The following is a 19,052-nucleotide window of genomic DNA, read 5'->3' on the forward strand; positions in this document are numbered from 1 at the left end:
TATTTCAAAGTGTACATACCTAGCACCACCTGAAACTCTGATTTTTAAAAATAATCTGGTTTTGGGCCAGCCTTGAAAGTGGCTGGCTTCCTCACCTTGCACACGCAGGAATCCCATATGGGCGCCAGTTCTGGTCCTGGTGGCCCCACTTCCCATCCAGCCTCCTGCTTTTGACTTGGGAAAGCAATGGAGGACAGTCCAGGGGCTTGGGACCCTGGACCTGTGCGGGAAACGCGGAGGAAGCTCCAGGCTCCTGGCTTCAGATTGGCTCAGCTCCATCCATTGAGGCTGCTTGGGGAGTGAATCAACAGACAAAAGATCTTTGTCTCTCCTCCTTTCTGTGTTTCTGACTTTCCAATAAAGATAAAGTAAATCTTTAAAAAATAATCTATTTTTAGCAGCATCTAGTATTTTCTAAGTCCTTCTTAGTTGCACTCCCCATACTTCCCCCAAGATACTTGGGGGAGAAGCCATTTTTTCTGTGGCAAGTTGTAGCTCTCATTTCCTCATATCCAATCTTTCAAACTTTATATCAGCAGTGACCGAAACCAGTAGTTCTTCTCCACTGAAGTAGGTGGATACTGAGTTTGTTCCAGCTTAGCACCAACACTGATGTTTACGTGATACAGAACATTTGTGACATCCACTCCACAAGTATCCCTTGAGTGGCTAACAGTAAGATTGGCTAATTCCTTTTCTACCCAAAGCATCTGACTGGAACTATGTAAAGCACGTGGTGTGTATTATCATATCTTCCCCCTTCAACAGTACTGCAAGCCTGCTGCAATAGACAGTGACCTAGCAGAGTAGCTATCTCTTCATTTTTCATGATGAAAATAGAGCTGGAGAAATTGAAATACTTGACTACTTGCCCAAGATCATACCGCTAGTATATATGAGAATGTGAGTCATCTCTGTCAGTGCTGAGAGTCAGTGCTTAAACCCTATGCCATCGTCTAGTTTTGTTTCAGGGGTTTTTTTTTTACAAGCTAATTAGACATGTAGTTTCCTATAAATATCAAGAATATTCAGTATCAAATCAGCAGTTAGTATTTTGTCATCTCTACAGAAAAATTCCATGCCAGGAAAAATATGTAATTAGAATGTCAATTTCCTTTATAGGTGATACAGCATTATTTTCTTAGTGATAGGCTTCACGTCACCAATTAATGTGTAACTAATTATTCATTAATATTTTATAGTAAATATAATTAATTTATATGACTTATTAATGATTAATTGGTTTCTTTAAATTGAAGCAGAGATAGTCTAAGGGACTTGCTCACATTCACAGCAATAAGGGAAGAAGTGGAGCTAGAACTCAGCCTTCAGACCACAGCGTGTGCTGTAAGTAATGCATGCCGTCAAACTTGTCTCAGGAAGTTGTATTGTCAGCCAGTGTCTGACTGTAACAACCCTTACACTGTATGCTGCTGTAGCAGCTGGACGAACTGGGTCAACTCAATCACATTTCCTTTACTGTCCGTTTAACAGTTCAAGACGGGGACTCATGTTGACAGTCATTTCTTCCTCTATGAAATGGCTGGTTTATTGTGCTTATGCATTATCAGTTGTAGCAGCAGGTAAAAGGAAAATAAACAGGGTAGATGGAGAAGAGAAAGCCTGATCCAAAAGCCTTGCTCTAGTTCATGTTCTCATGTGAATCTTATGGCCATACCTTGATGGAGGCCAACACTGTAGAATGGAAAGGGACAAACTGCTGTCACAAATCTGACTTTTAAGTTTTTTTCTCATTATAAATAGTAGTTAAGTCATTTGAGAGCTTGATCATTTTCTCAGACTCTGAGAAAGCTGCTGTAAAATCTGAGTATTGTGTCTTCTGGTAGCTTTGTGACCCCCTCTCAAAGCCTGTCAGCTCCCAAGACTGGCCCGAGATTTCTGCTCTTTCCTCAGTTTTAAATTTCGTTAGCGTTTTGATACTTGTAATCCAGCTTCCCCAGTCCCAGTCCATGTACACTGCGTCAATCAGTCACTTTCCACTTTTTGAAGTAAAATATCTGCTCTTGTCCGGAATTCATGAGTTGAATGGCCTTTGATGAAGATCTTGTGGGGGATGGAGCAATTGGAGAAAGATGATTGAGAAGCAGTCATGCATGGTCTCACCAACTCTCACCTGCTACCCTCCTGGCATGAGTCTACAAATAGCAAAACAGTGTATTTCTGTAGCATTTACTCTTGCCCATTTTATGATTGATGTTGATATACTTGATTTTTAAAGTGCAACTACTATGGAAGTCAATATGGAGAACACTTAGGCAATTAAAAATCCACCTACCATTATGACCCAGCAAATACCACTTTTACGAATATATTCAAAAGAATGGTTACACGAGAAAGCAGCATGCACCCCAGTGTTCATTGCAGCACAATCAACAATTGCAAGTACATAGAAACAACCTAAATGTCCATCATCCGAGGACTGGAGAAAGAAACTGTGGTTCATCTAAAAAAAATGAAATACAGTTCTTTGTCACCAAATGGACCAAACTAGTGACCATTATGCTAAGGGAAATAAGCCAATCTCAAAAGATCAGACAGCATATGTTTGCTCTAACATAAGATAATCTGATGTCAAATCTAGGGATATTACATGTGAGTCTTACCTTTTGTCACTTCCTGCTTACCTGTATCTTGTGTAATAAGATCTTGTGATGTAATTCATTAATCAATCATCCAGAAGAGAAATTAAAATAAATACATAAATAAATCTTTAAAAATATATATAAAGTAGGCCTAAGATGGCAGGTTCACGTATCAACTTTTTTGTTTACCGTTGAGAAAAATAATGCAATTTAGATCAAATAACTCATCGTCAGCAATATTCTTACTAAGGAAAGTTTAGGGACCAGATTTGAAACTAGTAGTCTATTTATTCTATTAAATTTATTTCTGACACTAGGTTGGTTTTTAATCCAACTCTAAAATGGTGGAGTCAAAATAATTCCAATGACTAAATAACATTTCTTTAACAGGAAAGTAGAATGTGCTATGCAGTCCCCACGTTGAATATTACTTACATTTTGATATTTAGAGACATTCTACCCCATTCACAGGGTTAGTTTTTAAGAGTCGAGTTGCTATTTGTTGTTTTATTATTGTGAAATGTAGGCAGAGAAATGAACTACCATTTGCTGGCTCATCCCACAATGCCTGCCATGACTAGAGCGAAGTCTGGCCAAATTCAGGAGCCAGGAACACAGTGCAGATCTCCCACAGGAAAGCCAGAGGTCCACCCCTTCACATTACCTGCTACCTCCCAGGAGCTACATTATCAAAAACCTGAAATTCAAATAAAAGAGGCAAGATGAGCCCATGCACTCCATTTTGGGATGCTGATATCTTTTTTTTTTTTTTTTTAAGATTTGTTTATTTATTGGAAAGTCAGATATACAGAAAGGAGAAGAGACAGAAAGATCATCCGTCTGATGATTCACTCCCCAAGTGAGCACAACGGTGTATGCTATGCCGATCCGAAGCCAGGATCCAGGAACTTCTTCCAGGTCTCCCACACGGGTGCAGGGTCCCAAAGCTTTGGGCCATCAGGCCACAAACAGGGAGCTGAATGGGAAGCGGAGCTGCCGGGACTAGAACCGGCACCCATATGGGATCCCAGGGCATGCAAGGCGAGGACTTAAGCCGCTAGGCCAAGCTGCCAGGCCCGGGATGCAGATATCTTGACCACTGTCCTAACCGCTAATCAATCCAGACACCCAACCCTGGTTATTTTACCTAAAAAGATTCGGCTGTATAATTTTTTCCTAGGATTTTTTTTTTTTTGCTATTTAGAAAATAAAAGTTGTTATTAATGTATCTAGTATTATTCATTGTGTATCAATATACTCTAAAGTATATAGCTACATCCCAGCATGATTGCAACCTTGCTAGTTCCTTGAACTTTCCAGGGGCTTGTCACCCAAGCTTGGGTGAAAGTAAATGCAGACATCATTGAAATCTTTCCTGCTGTTATTTTGGAAATGGAACTTGGCTGTAAATATTTGTGCATTCATATTCTCATTCCCTCTTAATCAAACTCTCTCTCTCTTCCTTTCCCTTTTCCTCCCTCTCTTTAAAATTCACTTCTGGGACTGGCATTGTCACTCATTGGATTTGTCTCTCTCTCTGTATTTCAAATAAATAATCTAAGTTCATTCATTGTTCAGCTCAGTGGAATGTTCAAAAATCAGATATGAGAAAAATCCATAGTATCACATACCAAATTGGGATGTCATTAATATATATAGCAGTTATTCTTCCCCATGTGCCACAACCAATAAGAAAGATAATACAGCATGGAAAGAAGAGTTCATGATTTTGTTAACTCAACTAAAATTTTGTTGACATTTTCTACAGAATAGTTATAATTTTTGACAAGGTACAGGTATGACAAAACGGGGCCTCTATTTTCTAGTTAATTTGTAATAGATTTTATGTCTTCTATAAAGTTTACGTAGGGTGCACAAATCTTATGCACACTTATGCACAAATCTTTTAAGTATTGCAATGTAGCATATCCCTGTTTAAAATTTAGTTTGTCATAGAGGATTTACTTGGTGTGAGTTATATGAAACAAAGAAAGATATTTATTCACACTTTAAGTTGCTAAAGCAAAAATAACCAAGAAAAAAGAGCAGGATAAAATATCTGGGCTTCAAAAGCTTTTTTGAAACCCTTAATGATTGTGCATCGATGCTTTTCTTCTTTTATATGCAAGAGCCTTGTATGCACAAAAAAGATGCCTGAGAACACAATTGAAACAAGTAATTCTTTTTTTTTCACTGAAAAAGTTTGCAACAGCTTTGTTCTCAGACTGCTATATCACTAGAGGTTATGTGTTTCCACCTTCTAGACTGCATGACTTTTTAACAAATATGCATGCCCCCCCATCTGCAGTGTCCCAGTGTTCTTTGCTATGGTTAAATGAATCTTTGTGCTCTCTGTATGCAGTGAGAAAAATGTTTGATTTGTTGATAAAGCTCACTTAGAATTAAGGTCATCCACATAATAATTCTAGGTATCAATTCCCCCCAAATTAGGTTAAGATATTCTAGCTATTTCCTTGTTTTAGGCATCTCAACAAATATAAATGATAGTATCTTTATGTAATTCCTCCACATAAGCAAGATGATCCCAGCCCAACATGTACAGATGCCCTGTGATAGCCCAAAGATAGCCTAACATCCAGAAAAAGAAAGGAAAAGAGAAAAAAAGAAAGAAAAAGAGAAAAAAGAAAGTGAGAGGAAGGAAGGAAGGAAGGAAGGAAGGAAGGAAGGAAGGAAGGAAGGAAGGAAGGAAGGAGGGAGGGAGGGAGGGATGGAAGGAAGGAAGGAAGGAAGGAAGGAGGGAGGGAGGAAGGAAGGAAGGAGGGAGGGAGGGAGGAAGGAAGGAAGGAGGAGGGGGAAGGAAGGAAGGAGGGAGGGAGGGGGGAGGGAGGGAGGGAGGGAGGAAGGAAGGAAGGAAGGAGGAGGGAGGAAGGAAGGAAGGAAGGAGGGAGGGAGGGAAGGAGGAAGGAGGGAGGGAGGGAGGGAGAGAAGGAAGGAAGGAAGGAGGGAGGGAAGGAAGGAAGGAAGGAAGGAAGGAAGGAAGGAAGGAAGGAAGGAAGAAAGGGAGGGAGGAAGGGAGGGAGAGAAAGAGAGAAAGACGGAGTGAGGAAGGAAGAAAGAAAGAATTCATTTGAAAAAATTAGTGGAGGGAAGACATAGAGAAAGAGATCTCCAAATGATCACGATGTCTGGACTTGGCCAAGATGAAGTCAGAAGCTTCTCTCTTCCATGTTGTTGGCTACAGGGTCCCAATCCCTGGGCCATCTTCCCTTGCTTTTCCAGGCACATTAGAGGGATCTGGATCAGAGGTGGAGCAGCCAGTTCTCAAATCAGCTCCATGTTAGGTGGAGAGCAGTGGCTTAATCCACTATGTCACAATGCCAGCTACTATCATAGAATTCTATATCCAGTTGGTCCCCAAGATTTGTCTACACTATACTGACTCCAGGTCCTAATACATTTTTAGGTTGTAATTATTGTTTCCCTACAGAATGAATGAAGAATTACTTTACAAATCATTAAGCTTCAGGAATACTTGAAAAGAATATTTTTAGATAAAGACATGCAGTGCAGTAGCCTAGTAGCTAAAGTCCTCAGCATGAATGTGACAGGATCCAGTTCAGATTCATACTCTGGCAGCCCCAACTCTCAGCCTGTCGCCTGGGAAAGCAGTCAAAGATGACCCAAAGCCTTGGGATGCTGCACCCACAGAGTAGTCCCAGAAGAGACTCTGGGCTTCTGTCTTTGGATTGGCTCAGCTCCAGCCGTTGCGACCACTTGGGGAGTGAATCAACGAATGGAAGTTCTTGCTCTCTGTCTGGAAGATATCCTGTCTGTATATCTGACTTTGCAACAACAACAAAAAAATTTTTTTAAAAAGATAAATCTATGTAGAGGGGCCAGCATTGTGGTATAATGGGTTAACCTGCTGCATATGATATCAGCATCCCATTTGGGCACTTTGTAGAGTTACAGATGCTCCACTTCTAATTCAGCTTCCTGCTAATGGCCCTAGTTAGCAGTGGAAAATGGCCCAAGTACTTGAGCTGCTGCCATTCATGTAAGACCTGGAAGAATCTGCTGGCTCCTGGCTTTGGTCCAGCGCAGTCCCCGTTCTTGCAACCTTTTGGGGAATAAACTAGCGGATGGGAGATCTCCAACTCTCTTCTCTCTCTCTCTCTCTCTCTCTCTCTCTCTCTCTCTCTCCCTCTCTCCCTCTCTCTCTCTCTCTTTCTCCCCTCTGTCTCCATGACTCTGCCTTTCAAATTATACTTGATAGTAGCTAGTCAGAGAAGGCAAATGCTGTCACTTAAAGGAGGAGAGATACCTTTTGCATTGTTACAGAGAAGAGGGAAGGGGTAGGCATGGGGAGTTGAGGAAAGCAATAGCGTCTGACATCTCAGACTCCTGTTAACTTGCTAAATGTTACCTAGATCTGTAGATAGATAGATAGCCCTCCACACATTTCATCACTGATAAGCAATCAATATTTTTCCTACTGATCTCCCCAAAGAGCACAATGACCTTCCTTACTGGATATTTCATATTATTACATAAATAGCAAAGTTTGTTAAATTAGCACTCATATTCTCACCAAAACTCCCTAGAGTAAGGAAATTAGTATTATATCACATTTTTTTTTTTTTTTAAAGATTTATTTTTATTATTTTTTGATTGGAAAGGCAGATATACAGAGAGGAGAGACAGAGAGGAAGATCTTCCGTCCGATGATTCACTCCCCAAGTGAGCGCAACGGGCCGATACTATGCCGATCCGAAGCCAGGAGCCTCTTCAGGGTCTCCCACGCGGGTGCAGGGTCCCAAAGCTTTGGGCCGTCCTTGACTGCTTTCCCGGGCCACAGGCAGGGAGCTGGAAAGGAAGCGGGGCTGCCGGGATTAGAACCGGCGCCCATATGGGATCCCGGGCGTGTTAGGCGAGGACCTTAACCACTTGCGCCACCGCACCGGGCCCTATATCACATTTTTTAAAGTCAGATGTAAAACAGAAACAGATTCCCCATCCATTTAACAAGAATTATCCTGGGTCATGTGAGGAAAATAACGGACTACAGAAATCACAAAGCCAGAGCCTTTTCCAATGTGAGATCTCAAACATATGTTGTTTTAAATTAGTATTTCCCCATGAGCAGGTTGAAAATGACCCAACTTACAACATGTTTGTGTCTTACCCAACTTTCCAGAAACATTTTCTGTCCTTTAAAATATAGAAGCCTTTACAGAGAGAATTAGTTTTTTATACAGATTGCAGATTTATCATATTTGTTTGCTTCAGTTGAAGTGCCTGAGCTAAAACAGAGAAATTTGCAAGTCAGAATTTCATTTAGCCTCTGAATTCACATTTCATAGCTTCCAAAATTCTCAAGCAGCAGCTTATTGATTCCTTCTCAATTATTTAGAGTCACCATGAAATAATATTTGGTACCCCCTACCATATACTGAAAAATCACCAGTAATATCTGTGATTATAAATAGCTTCTCATAATCATATCCAGTTCTAATTCCAAGATCCCATTTATATATTATTAATTTACATCATATGTATAAATCTATGTATTATGCTTTTTAACTTCCTTCTGACAGGAGTATTGTGTGTTTATCTAAAATAGTCTTACTATTTGCAGCAGCTTCAAATTAATAAAGAGATTAGAATCCTTATTTGAAACAAAATTTAGATATGTTAGACAATGCCATTTAATATATAAATTTACAAACACCAGCTGATTGCATCAGTGTGATAGATATTGGACTTTTAGTTGCTATGTTCTATACTAGGCACTTTAGGTTTGCAATATCCATTTATCCCAGCAACTAGCAGTTTCTAATTTGCATAAGAGAGAAATTAAACAACTTTCCAAAACTTGTGTCAGTCAATATGTGTGGAGTTGAGACTAAATGTAAATTTCTGAATAGTTTAAAAATAAATTTATATTTACATTTATACTGTAAATGGGCTCAGAAAGAAGAAAAGTATAAATGTATATTTTTCATGTGTTTGTATACACAGTATATAAAAATCATATCCATCATTTTGCAATTATATATATATATGTGCACACACATGAATGTGGTGTATATATTTAAAGAAAATATTGGTAATGCTAGTGTTAATTTTTTAGCATTGTTTTTGATACTGAATAAATGGATTCTAATACACATGATACTTTTCTATAGATGTGGGTATAATTTTATAGCAGTTTTCTAGCCTTAGAAATCTTCCATTTAAATAGTAATCTCTTCGTACTTGTTTAGAAACATTTTATAATCTCAGAATTTGGATCATAAGATCTTATAAATTAAAGAGAGCTTGAGAGAGGTACTTTTGACAAGTTTTGGCTTTTTGAGTACTTACTTCAGAAAAAGGCTGGGTGTGAGTTCCTCATTGCTGCTGTTATAACTTGGTACAAACTTGGTGACTTAAAACAACAAATGTATGCTCTTACTATTCCAGATGCCAGAAGTCCTAAATGGAGGAACGCTTTGGCAGGGCTGGGTTCCTTCTGGAGGCTCCAGGGGAAAATCTGTTCTCTTGCCTCTCCAGCACCTGGAATCATCCTCCTGCTTTAGATTACAGACTTTTCCATCTTCAAAGCCAGGAACGGCTGAGTAAACGCATCGTATCACTATGCTATTTCTCCTTTAGTAGGACCCATTGATTACACACACACACACATACACAGAGAAATAATTCATAGTGGTCCTCTGTTAAAATCAGTTTATCAACAATTTAATTCCATCTACAGCCATGCATTCTCTCATTATGTAATGCTGGATAGCAAACCAATAGGTTATACACACTAGGATGTGATTATCTGTATGTGTGTTAGCGAGGATGGGGGGCTGGGGAGGGAGGGCATATTTTACTCACCGCCCGATAGATTTAAGTTTTTGCAGAATCTGAAGAATGAATTAATTTGTATGGATTTTGTCATTTTTTATTTAAGACATCTCGCCCAAGGGAGAAAGGCTGATTGGCAGAGCAGCATTGGAAAAAAGTTTGATACAGACCATGAATGAAACAATATACCTATGTGGTATTTGAACATTCTAAATGAAATGAATCATCACTTTGGTTTTATGATAGAATTAAGATGGAAATAAAGAACACTTTGAGTTTAGTCTTAGAAATGATCAATTACTGTTTTCATCTGAAAATACAGAATAATATATTTAATTCAAACTTTTGGATCAAGGAGTGCAGTAACTATTCATGCTTTATCAAGTTTACTCGGTTACCGTGGTGGGGGGAAATGGCCACTTTCCTGGGTTCTTTTGTCAGATTATGGCAGACGTTTCCCTTCTGAGATTCTTGAGTGATTTTCAGTGAAAAGAAGCCACTTGCTGATGTAGTTTCATTTCTATGGGAGGGTCAAGACATAAAGTAGATTTTATTTATTGTGGAAAATTTAGCAGGCTAACCAAATAAACGAAGTTTGATAAAACTGAACAAACAAAATTATGAATATAAAATTAGACACTGCAGTGTTTATAGATGTATAATAAAAGGGCAAATTGCAAGAAAATGGCAATTGAAGAACATGATAGCTGTTAAGTGATATCTAATCTGCTTCCCATCCACCTTCTCATTATGTATTCCCTGGTAGGTAGTAGACGATAGCTCACATGTTTTTCCCAAGTGGGAGACCTGGATTGAGCTCTGGGATCCTGGCTTTGGCCTGAACTAGCCCTGGAGGAGAGAATGAACGATGGAATGGTCATTCTCACCATGTTTCTTACACATGCTCTTTCTCCCATAAACAAATTAAATACACAAATAATCGCTTCTCGGCCTTTTGGCTACAATCAAGTGTAGTATCTGTTCTTATCAGTTTAACAAGTTAAATACACAAATAAATAAATATTTTTTAAATGCAGACTTCATAAATATACCCCACTTAATTTAACACTGAATTTATCCCATTATTTCTTACATCAGAAAAAACAGCTACATGATAACAGTGCATTATTCACCTGCATGGGGCTTTGGGGTGTTGCTTTTAAATATTTATTTATTTTTATTGGAAAGGCAAGTTTACAAAGAGAAGGAGAGACAGAGACAAAGATCTTCTGTCTGCTGGTTCACTCCCCAAGTGGCTGCAACAGCCATTGCTTAGCCAATCTGAAGCCAGGAACCAGGAGCTTTCTCCAAGTCTCCCATGTAGATGCAGGGTCCCAAGGCTTTGGGCCATACTCAACTGCCTTCCTAGGCCACGAGCAGGGAGCTGATGGGAAGTAGAGCTGCCAGGATATGAGATGATCCTATGGAATTCCAGTGTGCATGCAAAACAAAGATTTAGCCACTAGGCTACCGTGTGGAGCCCCATCTGTATGTTTTGACTAACTTAAAAATGTATAGATATAATTCTTGCCAAAATTATATCTTGAAAGTTTGATTTCTAGTCATTTTCTTAATATTCTATTCATTGCCATTTTCCCCATAAGTTTTAATTTCCAATTCATTAATTCTAGGAGATATAACACAAGGAATATGGAGTCTGGAGCAAGGTCTGGTGTGACTTCTTTGATCTTTCATTCTAAATATGTTTATTGAAATTCTAGTCTGCTCCAAGCATTACCTGGGCTTAGATATTACAGTAATAAGCTAGATGACACAGCCCTACAATGTAACTAAAATATGGGCCTTGGTGGTCACCTCAACCTGTTAATATTATGAAGAACATAGCGCCCTATACTACCTAGTATCTGGAATAGTGGCAGTGAGGTTTACATTTGCAAAGGGACCATGAGGTACAGTGGGCTGGGCACAAGGGCTTGGGCAGAGGAAAGGGAGAGGACCTTAGACAAAAGAAATATTAGGAACAAGGCTTGGGGAAGCTAATATAATTTTGAACAAGTAAAATTACCAGAATGGTAGCCTACAGGAAAGAAGAAAGAGAATTTGAAAGGAAGTAAAGGCTTGGTTCCACTAATGCCAGGTGACTATATATGAAAGTTGGCTTTCATCTTAAATGTAGTCAAGGATTATAGAGGGATCCTGGCCAAAGGTCAGTTCATTAACAAATTTAAAGGTCTTTCTGTTTGCTTTGGAGAGTGAGGCTATAGAAGAGGCAGAAGTAAGAGGAGATGAAAAGAAGTGAATTAGGATGAAGATAGTTAGAACTCAAATATAGAATTCACAACTGTTCCCCTACAAAGGATGTGGGCATCTGTACATTTGTATTGCAGTGACTCCTCTTTCAAATATATCTCATGAAGTACTATTCAAAATGCATGAAAAAGATGGAAATATTCCTGATAGGTTGCTTTATGCTGGAACTATTTGTACTCTGTCTTTGACCAGGTGTTTGCATTTTCTTCGTAATTGTCTAATGAACACAGTTTGCTTGAAATCAGGAGTTCAGGCACCCGTAAACATATGCAGAGTGTAACCAGGTGGTGACAGAGTTTGTCTTCGACCGTAACAGACCTTTGTCCATAGGTTTTAAAGGTTATCTGAGTCAGTAGCTGATGTGAGGGTGGGAAAGGAGAGGCCTCCTTTCCCTACTCAGCTTCCGATTCTGTGGACATCACGCAATGTCTACAACTTGGGAATCAAGAAGCTTTGAGGAAGCCTCCCCTGTGTCTTCCATGAAAACACCTTAGAAAGGGTCTGCTAGTATCAGCTTTTACCAGTATCAGCTAGTACCAGTCCTTTGCTTGGGCCTTCTCATTCCTGGTGATAGGTCCAGACCCTTCCTTAACTCCTAGCAATAAAAACACAGCTCATTTCTGGCCCTCCTATTTTTCTATCATAAGGTTATGATTTCTTTATGATTTTTTTCCCTCTTTAATTTTGTCCCATTTACTTTTCAATAGTTTTATACCCCTTCTGACATAGTTCAAAACAAGTAATATTTGAGTCATTTCTCTGCTGATAGATCAGCAGATATTAAACTAGTGAAGGTAGGGACCTGCATTTGGTGTGGTAATTGAGACACTCAGGATACTTAGTCTTACATCAAAAAACATAGAATCTAATTCCCAGTTCAGCTCCATCAGAAGCTTCCTGGGCCTTTGTGGTTATCTGGGTAGTAAACAGCACATGGAAGCAGTGTGTGTGTGTGTGTGTGTGTGTGTGTGTGTGTGTGTGCGCGCGCGTGCATAAACATGTGTGAGAGACATGGATGCCTCTCTTCCTCTCAAATTAACTTTTACTTTGTACTTATTTTCATTTTTACTTAAAAAGCAGAGATGTAAATATCTCCCTTGGCTGATTTGCTCCCCAAATATCCACAACAACCAGGGCGAGGTCAGGCTGAGCCTAGAAGCCCAGGTCTAGATCCATGTCTCATACAGTATTATTGGCCTGTGACACACACTAGTAGGAAGCTGGATCCAAAGCAGAGTAGTTGGAACTCAGAGCTTGCACTAGGATAAGGGATGTGGCCATTCAGAAGGGTAACTTAATTGCTGCAAAATGCCACTCAATCTGGAGAGACATATAAAATTGATCAGTCTGTAGAGATAAATTACTGAGAGAGACTTTACTCGATGCTTATTCCCCACAGTACCACCTGTGAAATGTTAGTCTTTTATAGTTTTTGTCAAGTAAATTTGATTAAATTTTCATCTTTGTAAGATGCTGGTCCGTTGATTAATTTAAAGTTTTTACCTTTCCTAAATGGTGGTCAAACCACAGCTCTCAGCATTACTGAGTAAGCATAGCTGAATCTGGCAGTTGTGTTGGTTAAGTTGCCCTAAAAGAAGTCTGCAAGAGAGACACACTTTATTTCACAGGTGATCTCAACAAAGCACCAGTGTGGATTGCAGAGATATAAGATAGGCAAAGGAACACAATATATGATCTTACTGTTTGTGTGTGTTACTTAAGAGATTGCTGCCGTGGAGCAACTGGGGCTCAGTCCCCCTGGAGTCCTGTGGGAGATTATGGAGGTGCCTCCCATGAGAGTGAAGAGGCCGAAGCATTTATCCAGCAGGTCTTGTTTCTTCTTGGCTAAGGACTGCTTGCCGAATCTCTAGCACTTTGATATGTCAGGCTGCTTGTTATCTTCATGGGTCCCCTTGACTCCAGCAACTGGAAGGAACTGTCAACAGTGAGTGCAGGTATCTGCAGTAAGATAGCATCCTTATGAATGGGAACAGTGCATCCCTGAGGATATGGCCGGAGCACCATTAGCACCTGCCACAGTTCCTTCAAAATAGGGTCTCCGTCTGTATGTGTGTAGTTTGGGATATATGGGGGGGGGGGAAGGATAGTAATATAATTGGTATGAGTTTAATTCCATTTATCCTAATTTTTCTAAATGTACAAGATATGATAGTGGACATTGTTCATTTTTCTCTTCCCTCTGATCTTTCATTCCATATTGTGAAGATGACCATCTTGCTCTTCTCTCTGCCTAAGTTGCCTCACACTGAGAATCCCCATACACATAGCTTCCCCTGATAAACCGAGATAATATTCCACATGCTAAGGGCCAGATGCATTGTCTACCAAGGTACCTCTGGGCAAAACTTTAAATGGGCACAGATTTGCTTCCATTGACATTTCAATTTTAATAAAAGTTTTAAATTTCAGAAACTCACTTGCAGTTGTATAAAAGCCTCTTTAATCCGATGTGTATAGATCTACCTCTTATATGCAAGTTGACTGTAAAGTTTGGCATCCAAACTGCAGTATCTTTGAGAATATGAAGAGACACTATTCACAGTTTGCCAGAACAATGGGCATAAACTAGGACTGTCCTACAGTTAGCAGGACATGTGACCACTCTGCTGCTCCTTGTCCATTCGTGTAGTTAGCACAGCCCTGGAGGGAAGAAGTGGAACAGTCTGAATTCTGTTATTTTCAATTTCTCAGGGCCAGTGTTGAAGAGAGGAGGAGCCACAGGGAGAAATACCTTCACAGCAAACTGGTCCTCTTGTCACCATTCCCCCTCCTTTGGCATTGCTAACATGAAAAAAATTTAAAGCTTACAATATAGATTTTAGTGGAGATAAAATTTTTTGAGTCCAACCTTTTTTTTTTTTTTGCTGCTATTGATGGTTTTTGCACTTACTAATACTTGAATCAGAGCCTCTGTTCCTGTTTTTGTAAAATAGAGCAGTACCAACACCAGAAAATTATGATGAGAATTAATGGAAATGTGCGTACCATGTTGAGCACAGAGTATGGGTAAGTACAGTGTTTAATAAGTGTTGAGATTTTTTATTCTAGCAACACACACACGCACAGGGAGAGAAAGAGAGAGAGAGATCTCCAATTTGCTGCTTCACTTCCTTAAATGGCCAGAATAATCAGGGCTGGGTCAATCTGGAGTCAGGAGCCAGGAATTCTATCCCTGTCTCTCACATTGGTGACAAGGGCCCACATCCCTGGACCTTCTGCTCTTCCCTCCTAGGCACATTACCAGGGAATTAGATTGGAAGTAATTAGGTGGGACTCAAATCGCCATTCTGATATGGAACACTGGTGTTGCAACAGAGCCTCAACAAGTTGTACTGGCTCTGGGACTTTGTTTTTAAAACATCCTCCTTGCCCTAGTGCTCTCCCAGCAGCAGGACAACTAGGGGAAGGCAGCTGAAACTATAAATGTTTAATGAATGAATCTTAAAAGTAATTTTCACAGCTTAAATGTATCAAATGAACATAATAATTGCCAAATGCGTATATGAAATGGTTGTGGCACTTTATTCTTGTCCATGTTTTAAAAAAAACCTTTAAAGAGGAATCTTTTCAAAATGATATATTAGTCCTCAGCTTTACTTCTAGGATATGTCTTGTCAAAAGCCGTCCAGTATATAATCAAGTAAGCAGCATACTTTAACATCATTTATTGAAATGTGTCTTCCTCATGTAGTATGTTTAAAATTTTGTGACACGTAGCAGTTTTCAAATTGTGGCTGTTAAGCAGTTTCCAAATTTATGAGATGATCCATGTTGAAATTCTTCTGTGATTTTGCACTTCATGAGCTTACAACAAGCTATAGAAAAACAATTTTGGCAGAAGTAATTTAATCATACTGTGTGTGTGTGTGTGTGTGTGTGTGTGTGTGTGTGTGTGTGTGAGAGAGAGAGAGAGAGAGTGTGTGTGTGTGTGTGTGTGTGTGTAAGAGAGAGGTCGAGGGGGTAGCAGAGAAGGAGGAGGGAAGGACAAGGGAGGATGAATTGGAGGAGGGAGCAAGAGCCAGAGCAAGAAGGAAGGCTTCACAGAGCACTCTGATAGCTATTCCATCCACAAACAGCACAAGTTACTTAAACCAGGTCAGAGCAGCTTTGAGCACTGTGTTTCTCGGAGGGCGATTTCATACTGATTCTTAATATTTTTTCAACACAAACAAGGTAAGCCAATGTTCCATTTGTGTATTTACTAAATACTTACAAGAGTTAGTTCATATATAACTTCAGTTGTTAAAGTGAAAGTCAAAAGCCAAATTTGGTATTTGCTTATTTGCCTGTGACTTTCGTGGAGAGGCAGCAGTTTCAAACTATGATAGTATTATATTTGAGATCAGCAGGAATTGAATGAGGAAGAAAATGTAAAACTGGTTTTGTGGTAGATGAAGCTCTAAGAAAAGGATGCTGCAGCTGTATGTTTATTTATAAAATTGTAAGGTCAGAATATGATTAACTTTAAAGCTAGGGTTGCAGGGTTTTAAGGCTGGGTTTGAAATTGAGCAGAGCTTATACCCACTCATTAGTGCCAAAACATACATCTTAATGTTATCACAATGTTACATTTTTCTTTAAAGCAATTGTATTTCTATTTAAAATTGTGCCAACTGCATCTGATACACACAGCCCTTGTAGACATAGTCATAGGAAAACATTTCTGAAAGAAGTGCTCAAGTGTATTTACTTAGCATTTGGAAATTATAAGTCACACTTTCTATTTAGGCTCCAAAAATTTGTCTTTCACTTTTTATGCTTAGGCAAAGACCAAAGAAGTGTACCTTTTTAGAACTGGAGAAACTATGTTAAGAGTTTGGTGAATTTTCAGATACATTAATTTTGTACTTTTTTGGTAAATTATTGGGAGAAATGTTATCTGATGAATTTTTCTAATTTATTTGCTTATTTACTCATATAATGATGTCACAAACAACTTGGCTGAAGTTGGAAATATATTAGTGTCACCACAAGTGCCTGTGCCAAACCCATTCTAAGAACTCTCTGGAAAAAGACAGTGTTTAAAAAGTGTATTAAAGACCAATGCTATTCTCCAAATCTTAGCCATATCCTAAGTGTGGTAGCATCCACATTTATCCATCGCTCTGTTGCTTCCTTCTTCCTAAGAGGACTCCAGATCAACATCTGAATAAGAGCACTTTTGCTCTTGAGGGGAGTTATGAGAAGTTTTCTGGTTAGTGCTGTTATCTTGTTATGGATGTTGAATTCTTAGTAATACTTGTTTGGAATCACTTCTCAATTTTTAGCTTAACACTCGGTATTTAACTTCAGAAGCAAAGATTAGCCATGGAATGAAAGCATAAATATATTCAGGATGACGGCAATACATTTGTGATTTATAAAATCTTTCCCTCCCCTAATTCCCAATTTAGTTTCAGTCATTTGTTTTAAAAGGAATCTTAACAACTGTTCGGTTTTCTGCCACCTTTGTGCTTAAGCAAGTCACTAAACTGTACTGTTGTTGCTTCTTATCTGTGCTTATTATTTATAAGCAGCAAAAAGTTTATTTTTGTACATAGGTAAAAAAAAAAAAAAGTTCCGTTCTTCCCTTCTACACTTCAAACTTTGTATAGGAAGAGCACTGTGGAATCAATGTTGCCTCGATTTTCCTTTTCTGTCTGACTAATTAATAGGAAGAACTTAGGTTCCTTTGAAGATAGCATGCAGGCAATATTGTTTTATTTACTAAAATCTAATTAACATTTTCTGAGAACCACCCTCCCAAAGTATTCTGAGGGGATGGGGCTGAGACACATACAGAAGCATGTAGATTCAGACAAAAAGTTACATAGACATTAATCATTTCAATAAGTCTATCATTCACATGTGTTTTCATAAACTAGCTCATAGTCAATTAGTAATTTATTTACAGGGAAATAATTAATATTGTTAATTAGAGAACAATACTACTAACCACTTAGGCTGATTAGAGTATCTTGTAAAAAAAAAGATGCTTAAGAAGAAAGGGCTGGTGCAGTAGCCTAGTGGCTAAAGTCCTCACTTTGCACATACCACACCAGGATCCCATGTGGGCACCTGTTCTAATCCCGGCAGCCCCGCTTCCAATCCAGCTTCCTGCCTGTGGCCTGGGGAAGCAGTTAAGGATGACCCAAAGCCTTGGGACCCTGCACCTGCCTGGGAGACCTGGAAGAGGCTCCTGGTTCCTGAGTCAGATCAGCGCAGCTCCCGCCATTGCTGCTGCTTTGGGAGTGAACCATTGGATGGAAAATCTTCCTCTCTGTCTCTCATCCTCTCTGTATATCTGACTTTCCAATGAAAAATAATAAAAATAAAATATTTTTTAAAAAGAAGAAACAGAAAGCATGCTCTGGGGTGGTATCAAAGCATTCATAGAAAAAACCTTCTATGTAGGTGACATAGTTTGAGGAAAAGCTAGAGGCAGAGAAATGTCATCTCATGAAGACAGAACAGGATGTAACCAGTTTGGTTTAGCAGAGGGGTTCTGTGCATGAGTAGAGAGAAGGAAAGATGCCAACATTGGTGGGACTCAATGAGAAAGTGCTATGATTGGGATGCTCAAATATTGGAAACCCAGTAAATCTGGAGCTGGAGATCAATACACCATTCAGTATAAACATAACATGGTAAATTATGAAACTTCAGTTGAAATGACAAGTATCTCAATGGAGAGGGAGATGAAATACAAAAGAAGGACCTCTTTTCTCTCATTGAATAGAAGAAATACAGCCATAGAATGTATGTTTTGATAGTGGAAAATAAACAGTGGTATCCTTAACTTTTAAAAGAAGAAAATTAGCAGGCCAATTTGAGTTTGTAAATTTCTATCAGGGCTCAACCAGAAAATCAAAATCTATAGAATAAAATGGTTTGTCTGGTCGTGGGAGCTGGCTAGGCAAGTCCACAGCCATAGTGCAGGCAGTGAGAAGGGGCAGGGTGGAGTGCTCTGGCACTGGCTGAACTGCAGTCCATTGATGTAATGTTCTCATCAGGGAAGCCTCAACCATCTCCACTGAGGTTGGCCTCTGTGTCATCTGTAAAACCATTTACATCAACACCCAGTTTATATTTGATTGGATTCCTAGGGACTTTGGCCTACCCAGTTGGATATATAAGGGCTCCTTTTAAAGCACTATAAACTCTAAAATACTAGGAGAATTTCTACATAGACATGACTGGGAATCTATTGGAAATCAGTATTGGACATCTGGGAAGTTAGTGATGTTGGAAGATCCATAGGAATTATCCACATAAAGATGATGTACATGAGGTTAAATGATTAAGGATTTTCTCCTAATACAGTAGAAGTCCACATCAAAGATGGGTTATTAGAAGAAAGAAAAA

At 39.2% G+C, this 19,052-nt stretch overlaps 1 protein-coding gene and 1 pseudogene across 1 annotated transcript in view; both read left to right on the forward strand.

Moving 5' to 3' along the window:
* The window catches only part of RIMS1 (regulating synaptic membrane exocytosis 1), a 446,205-nt gene that overhangs the window by 398,218 nt on the left and 28,935 nt on the right, over nt 1–19,052 (forward strand). The window lies entirely within an intron of this gene.
* On the forward strand, nt 10,356–10,460 carry LOC121158870 (annotated as a pseudogene).

Source organism: Ochotona curzoniae, unplaced genomic scaffold (genome assembly GCF_017591425.1).
Source record: "Ochotona curzoniae isolate NIBS_2020 unplaced genomic scaffold, NIBS_Ocur_1.0 contig_3819, whole genome shotgun sequence".
Classification (NCBI taxonomy): Eukaryota; Metazoa; Chordata; class Mammalia; order Lagomorpha; family Ochotonidae; genus Ochotona; species Ochotona curzoniae.